Raw genomic sequence first — 7,921 nt, 5'->3', positions numbered from 1 at the left:
CTATAGTCTAGTCTATAGTCTAGTCTATAGTCTAGTCTATAGTCTAATCTATAGTCTAGTCTATAGTCTAGTCTATAGTCTAGTCTATAGTCTAGTCTATAGTCTAGTGTATAGTATAGTCTATAGTCTAGTCTATAGTCTAATGTATAGTATAGTCTATAGTCTAGTCTATAGTCTAGTCTAGTCTAGTCTATAGTCTATAGTCCAGTCTATAGTATAGTCTATAGTCTAGTCTATAGTTTAGTCTACAGTCTAGTCTATAGACTATAGTTTAGTCTATAGTCCTGTCTATAGACTATAGTCTAGTCTATTGTCTTGTCTATAGACTATAGTTTAGGGTGTATTGTATTTATTATTCCGTTTGTAACACATCGAAATATTAGAGCCTTATAAGATTCTTAAACGTCCTGCCTGTCTGTTGAAAACAGACAATTGGCAATATATGTCTACGATTTAACCTAGCATCCATATCTGGTTCCCTTTAGAAAATTATTATAAAGCAGATAGCTAACTTATAAAGGTGCGAATGACAATGAAATTATGTTTAAATTTATAAGGATAACAACCTCTTAAAACAACGTTATTTTTTAATGAAGATGGTAAGGTGGCGTATAAATGCAATTTAAGTGTAAAATAGAATAATGTTGTACGACAAGCATTTTTATGTTGCTACCCGTTTGTAAAACTTGCAGAAATATTAAAATATTATTATCGTTCGTACAACCAACTCACAATTTCTTAAAGCAATCCTACACACTTTACAATTTCGTAACAACCTTCTCAAATTGTATCAGCGTATTTTAAAAAAACACAGAATCACTTCTAAAACAGGAAGCATTCTTCTTTTAACATTGCAAAATATAAATTGAAAAAATTAGTAAAAGATTTGTTTCAATAATAACAGATCTTTTGATTTCGTATTTGTTTTACAAAAAAAGTAATTTAATATTATAAAATATGGATAAAAACATTAAAATTTTATTCGAAAATTCGATTATTCGACAAAAATTTTTTCGAATTATTCTTTATTCTAAATCGGAAATTTTTTATTTGTACGAAGAAAAAGAATAATTTTTCCTCGATTAATCGAAAAATTTTTATTCGAATGACAACCATACTTAGTGATCAATATTTAAAAATCTGTAACAACAATTACAATGTTTGCTGTGGATTTTTTTATTAACGATGTATGTATCTAGTTAAATCAAAATTAGCAAACAAATTCGTTTTGAGGACCTAAATGAGGGGTCTAAAGTCAGTTATCTGCTCGAAACAAGGTATAGAAAGTAAAAAGTCTAAAAGTTATTTGGGAATATCTCACACGTTATACATTCTATGTGTTTTTATGTTGTTACAAATTTTGTGCATCAATTTCTAAAATCTTTAATTTTCAAGCATATATTCTGATATTTTATTTTCGAACGAATTATCATTATAATGTGGGATATTGTTTATGTATTTAGTTTCAGACTTAGAAAAATATTCCCTTCAAATTTCATCGAAACCGGACCACAGTTTTAACGAAGTTCTAAAAAATAGATTTTAAATTATTTTGCTTTAAATTAAAACTTTTCAATTAATAATGAAAAAATTAATTTGAAATTATATATCGAGGGACTATATTGAATAGTCTCTATCTGTCATTTTAATGAAAATAAGATTTTGATGACAAAATATCCAGAAAAATATCTTACGCAGACGAACGACGAATTAATTGGGAAAAATTGTTTTAAGACCAATTCCGGTACCCTGAATTTACAGAAATTTGGCGATTGTGTGTACAGCTAATGACAATACAATATTATGTTCGAATATTCGAAACTTCGAACTTAAGTTCGAAAAGTTTTTTAAGCCATTAAAACCATTTCTGGTGTCCCGAGTACACTACAATTCTATGTTGGAATATTTAAAATTAAAATCGAAAATTCGATGAAATGTTCGAAAAAATTTTGAAGCTGTTAAAATAATTTCAATATTGGGGATATTCACAAAAATATAATTTTAGTTCTTTTCGAGGCCAATTTCTTAAATTTTCTAATTTCGAAATAATGTTCGAATAAATTTAAAAGCTGTTAAAATTATCTCAAAATCGTGGAGATTCACAAAAATATAATTTTTGTTCCTTTTTCTTACTTTTCCCAATTTTGAACAAACAAATTTTAAAACGAATTCGCAGTACGAACAATTTGATTGTGTTCCATTTGACAAATTTACGCAACAAATTGTTGTCGACAAGTTCGGCGTGCTTTACGAAATTCGTCGTTCGTCCCAATTGTGCGTATACCAGTCACGAGCAAAACTGAAATTCTAATGCACGCGTGCATAGGCCAAGAAATTTTGCTGACGGTTTGTTGACACACCTACACTATAAGCTTGTGTGTATTGGTGTTTCTGTGTTTTACTAAAATGACCACTTGTTTGTTGCTTTGTTACGATCTCAGAGATCAAAATCAAATCAGTAGCTGTTCAGCTTTTGTAGAAACAAGATCACGTTGCGGATTTTTTTATGCTTATGATTTTTTCTCTTTTATTACACCTAGCAAAATGTTTGATAAAAATTGGGAAAATAATTTATTTTTTTTTTGAAAAGGCATTATGAAACTTGCCATGGACCCTTAAATGACCTTAGGGGACATGACAGAAAAGTAAAGTTGTTGCAATTAAAAGCAGAGTTTTTCTTAAAATTTATAATTAATGAAACAACAGCAAATAATTGCAACAATCTTCCTTTAAGTAGCCAAAAAAAATCATTGCCACATAAAAAGGCATCTTATGTAGTTGCTTTATCGTTAGCAAAACAATGTCGCCCATTAGAGGATGGCATTTTTTTCTTAAATTTAACTACAGATATTTTGAGTTGTTTTGGAGAAAAATGCCATGAAACTATGAAACTCTGCCAGGATATACCATTATCTCGTCGTACTATAACAAGAAGAACGGAAGATATAAGCAAATTTATTAAAATGTCAGCAAAAAAAAGATTAATTAATTGCAAATATTTTTCGATTTCTCTAGATGAGAGTACGGATATCAATAATATTTGCCAGTTAATTATTTGTATTAAAACAGTTAATGCAAATTTAGAGTGCTTCGAAGAAATGTTTGAAGTGGTTTCACTTCATGGTTATGTAACAGGACAAGTTCTGTATGATGCATTAGATGTTAATGTTTTTGCATTTGCTGACAAAAATAAATTAGCCTTAATATGTTCGGATGGAGCAAAGGTAATGAGAGGCAAAAATAAAGGACTTTTGGGCATTTTAAACAAAAATGGAATAAATTGCCCAGCATTCCATTGTGTCATACACCAACAAGCTCTTTTCTCCAAAGAGTTGGGTATGAAAAATACAATGGATGTTGTTGTAAAAATAATAAGAGGGGGCACAATTCTCTGACACACAGAAAATTTAAAGATTTTCTAGAAAACCTTAATTCGGATTATGGAGATTTACTTTTATATACCGAAGTCCGTTGGCTAAGTCGAGGCAAAAGTTTGGAAAGACTTTTCCATTTAAGAAAAGAAGTACTCGAATTTTTAAAAACTTTATCCAATAAAGATACAAAACACCTTACTAATTGTCTTGAAAATCCCGACTTTCTATTAGATTTCGCATTTTTATGTGATATTACCGAGATATTAAATGACCTTAATTTATGCCTGCAAGGTAAAAATATAAAAATATTTCATTTGAATAGAATTATTCACCAATTTAGTACAAAATTAGATCACTTAATAAATCAATTAAAAAGTAATAGTATATCAAATCTTAAGAAAACTTCATCAATATTCATAGAATTTAATTTTAATACGTTTAATTGTATTCAGAAATATGCCAAAATAGTTGAGTCCATAAAAAAGAATTACAATGACAGATTTCAAGACTTAAAATTTATAAAAAAAACAATAGAAATACATGATAATCCCCTTAGATGTGAAATAGAAGAGCAAGATGCTTTTCTTCACGAAGAATTGCATAAAATGCGTAATGATTTTGAAGTTCCTATGGAATCTGGGGAAAAATTTTGGCAAAAGATAGATGATACAGACCTCCATGGTGGTCTGCGGACATTGCGAAATCTCGAAGAGAATCGCGAAGGCTATTTAATGAGGCAAAGAAAACAGGAAACTGGATTTCTCACAAGACCTCTGTAAATAGATTCAAAAATCTGATAAGAAATGCAAAGCGCAAATCTTGGAGAACCTTCTGTAGCGGCGTGGAAGGTTCCTCCGAGACCAGTCGACTTCGCAAAGTCTTATCGTCAACTCCTCCAGTCCCGAGTTTCATTCAGAAATCATGTGGAAACTGGACGACCAGCAGCCAGGAAACCTTGGAAGTTCTAATGGCTACGCATTTTCCAGGCTGTCAATCTCCTGAAAACAGAATTGACATGCAGCTCTCAAATCTTCCAGCTGATACCAAAATATCCATAAATGAAGATAGGATCAACTGGGCAATTAAGAGTTTTGACCCATTTAAATCACCGGGTCCTGATGGTATTATACCTGCGGATTTGCAACATAATGCTGTCCATCTAATGCCTTGGCTAATTCGGTTATATACTGCCTGCCTTAAATGGTCGTATATACCAGAACCCTGGACCAAGTGTAAAGTGGTCTTTATCCCGAAAGGGGGAAAGACCTCTCACACGAAGCCAAAGGACTTCAGACCAATTAGTATGTCCTCCTTTCTTCTCAAAACACTGGAAAGGATCATTGATATACATCTGAGAATGAGTATCAATCCTGACCTCTTATCAGCGTCCCAACATGCCTATATGAAAGGTAAATCCGTTGAGACTGCGCTACACTCGCTAGTGGGTCACATAGAAAAGACTCTAGAGCAAGGGGAGTACACACTTGATGCCTTTCTTGATATTGAGGGGGCTTTCAATAATGTACACCCTGAGTCGATAATATCGGCTTTACATGGCCTGGGAATAAACCAGCCTATTCAAGCTTTCATAAAGAGACTACTGACTAAAAGGGTCATCGTCTCGGAAATGGGAGCAGCAAATGTCACGAAAGTGGCTAGTCGCGGAACTCCACAAGGTGGAGTTCTGTCTCCATTACTATGGAACCTTGCATTGAATCCCCTTCTCATGGAACTTAGGTCCAAGGGCTTTGGGGTCATTGCGTATGCGGACGACGTGTCTGTCATAGTATCTGGAAAATACCTGGACACTATATCGCATAGAATGAAACTGCTCTTCACCAGGAAATACAAGTTACCCACTTTCACTCTCCCTCGTTTGAATGGGGTCGAGTTAAAGTTATCTGATAGTGCAAAATATCTAGGAGTCATCCTGGATTCAAAACTATCATGGCATCTGAACACTCAATCCAGAGTGGACAAAGCGGCTGCGGCCCTATACTCATGTAGGAGAGCAATAGGCAAATCCTGGGGTATTAATCCCAAGAATACCAAATGGCTCTTCGACATGGTAGTCAAGCCCATACTAATGTATGGAGCACTCGTCTGGTGGAAATCCCTACTATTGGACGTCCACCGAAAGAGATTTGAAGGTATCCTTCGCGCAGCGGCGCTAATGATTACAGGTGCCCTTCGTACCACTCCATCAAAGGCTCTCTTTGTCATGATGAATTGGTTACCTGTTGATCTAATGGCTCAGGAGGTTGCCCTCAACTCAGCGATTAGACTCAGTACAATCGGTAGGTGGCATATGACTAAGTCAGGCCACTCTACCATAATCAACTTCCTAGGAGCAATGCCAGGAAACATTGATTATTGCATCCCCAAACCATCTTTAGATATAAGCTTTTCAGTGTCGATTCAACACGACCCAAATGAGATGGAATCTATCCTCCGTGACGGTTCGTATCAGGTCTTCACCGATGGCTCTAAATCGAAAGATGGCGTGGGCGGTGGCTTCTATATTGCACATACTGGAACGGAAGTTTCTTTTAAACTTCCTGACCAATGTAGCGTACTTCAGGCTGAATTATCAGCCATAAAACGGGCTGCAAACTGGCTCAGGTTCTATCGAATATACCAGGAAGATATTCGAATTTATACCGACAGTCAGGCTGCCCTAAGGGCTATAAGTGGTGTTTATACAACATCACACTTGGTCCTAGAATGCCGGGCATCTCTAAACAAGATGGCGAAACATTCCACAGTGGGACTGTATTGGATTCCAGGACATCGACAGATACCTGGTAATACCATCGCGGACTCTCTTGCGAAAGTGGGTTCCTCACTAGCGACAGAGTACACCGACAATTTCGTTGGCATTCCGCTTTCAAGCTGCAAGCGCTCGATTCGCGAAAAACTCCACGAGCTTGCGCAACACAGATGGTCGACTGAGGCTACCTGTAGACTGGCGAGGATCATGTGGCCGTCTTATGACCCACGAAAATCACGAGTCCTAATTCAAGAGGAAGAGGAGAGTACTGTTCACTTCCTCTGTCAGTGTCCTGCCCTAGCGGAGCATAGATCGAATCTGCTAGGAGCAAATGTCATGCACGATTTAACGGACCTATCTGAGGCTGACATCCGAAGGATAGACTCCTTTATTCGTGCGACAAAATGGTTTGGATAGGAAACCAGAGTAGATGGGTCGAAGTGTAATAATACGCCGACCGTTTTCTTTCTCTTTTCAGGTACCACAAAGGGATCATAACATGGACCCAAGTGTGCCCCTAATGCGAACTGCAAGGGACAGCCTGCAAACCTAACCTAACCTAGATGATACAAAATATTTCAATTTAAAAAACGAAATATATAAGCTATATTCCATGTTTGGCACCACATATAACTGTGAGGTGGCATTCTCAAGTATGAAACTGATTTTAAGTAAATTGCGGAATAGGTTAACCGATCAACACATTGGTGACTTATTGCGTATTAAGGAATATAAAGGAAACATTGATTTGGATAGATTAGTTGAACTTTAAATTAAGTTCAGTTAATATCTCGGTAATATCCCTTAAAAGTTCGAAATCGAATAGAAAGTCGTGATTTTCTTAATGATATTTCAGTAGTTTTATTTAATAGTACTTTTTAAAAATACTACTACTTTTCTTAAATGAAAAACTCTTTCCCTTTATTCCATTTTTGTTTAAAATGCCGAAAAGTTCATGAGTTTTTCTCGTCGTAAAAAGTATTTGCAATAGAAAACAAATTTCAAAACTTTTCTGAGTGTACCACCATTTTGTTATAACGTGCAGTCATCTCTCTGCTGCTTAACGCACACAAATGTGGTATGTGTTTGCCCATGACTGGCGTATACCCTAATTTTTATTTGATGTTTTTATACCCTACACCACTTTAGTGGGGAGGGTATATTGGTTTTGTACTGATGTTTGTAACGCACCTTAAAGTATGCCAATCGGTTTAGAAACATTTTCTAGGTCGATTTAGCTATGTCCGTCCGTCTGTCTGTCCGTCCATGTAAACATTGTAATCAAACTACAGGCCGCAATTTTGAAGATAATTGAATGAAATTTGGTACATTATCTTCTATTGTCCCAGGGACGAAAATGGTTAAGATCGGTCCATTATTTCACCTAGCCCCCATACAACTGTACCCCCGAATAGGGCTTGTAAACATTTTAATCAAATTACAGGTCGCAATTTTGGAGATAATTCAATGAAATTTGACACATGATCTTTTATGGTACTGTAGACGAAGCCTATTGAAAATGGGTAACATCGGTTAATTTTTTCACCTAGGCCCCATATAACTGAACTAATTATCTTTAATATACTCGTATCTCGACAAAAAGCTGCAAAACCAAGTTCTATACTAGTCTTGATGACCCTGATGAACTTTATAATTATAGGGCCTCATTTGAACCTGGCCCCTCTAAAAAGCTTCCATTAAATTTGTACTTAAATATCCACAATTTTATTTAACAGTAAATGGCTTTAGTATATCTGAGGCAAGGTACAATTTAACT

General features: G+C 35.2%; 1 protein-coding gene across 1 annotated transcript in view; it reads right to left on the bottom strand.

The window, feature by feature from the left end:
- LOC111681455 (protein IFH1) overlaps positions 1-7,921 on the bottom strand; it is a 39,623-nt gene that overhangs the window by 30,545 nt on the left and 1,157 nt on the right. The gene's annotated exons all lie outside the window — the stretch shown is intronic.

The sequence above is a fragment of the Lucilia cuprina genome, chromosome 3, assembly GCF_022045245.1.
Source record: "Lucilia cuprina isolate Lc7/37 chromosome 3, ASM2204524v1, whole genome shotgun sequence".
Taxonomy (NCBI): domain Eukaryota; kingdom Metazoa; phylum Arthropoda; class Insecta; order Diptera; family Calliphoridae; genus Lucilia; species Lucilia cuprina.
Note: the sequence above shows the minus strand (reverse complement) of the source record. Positions and strands in the feature narration are given on the sequence as shown.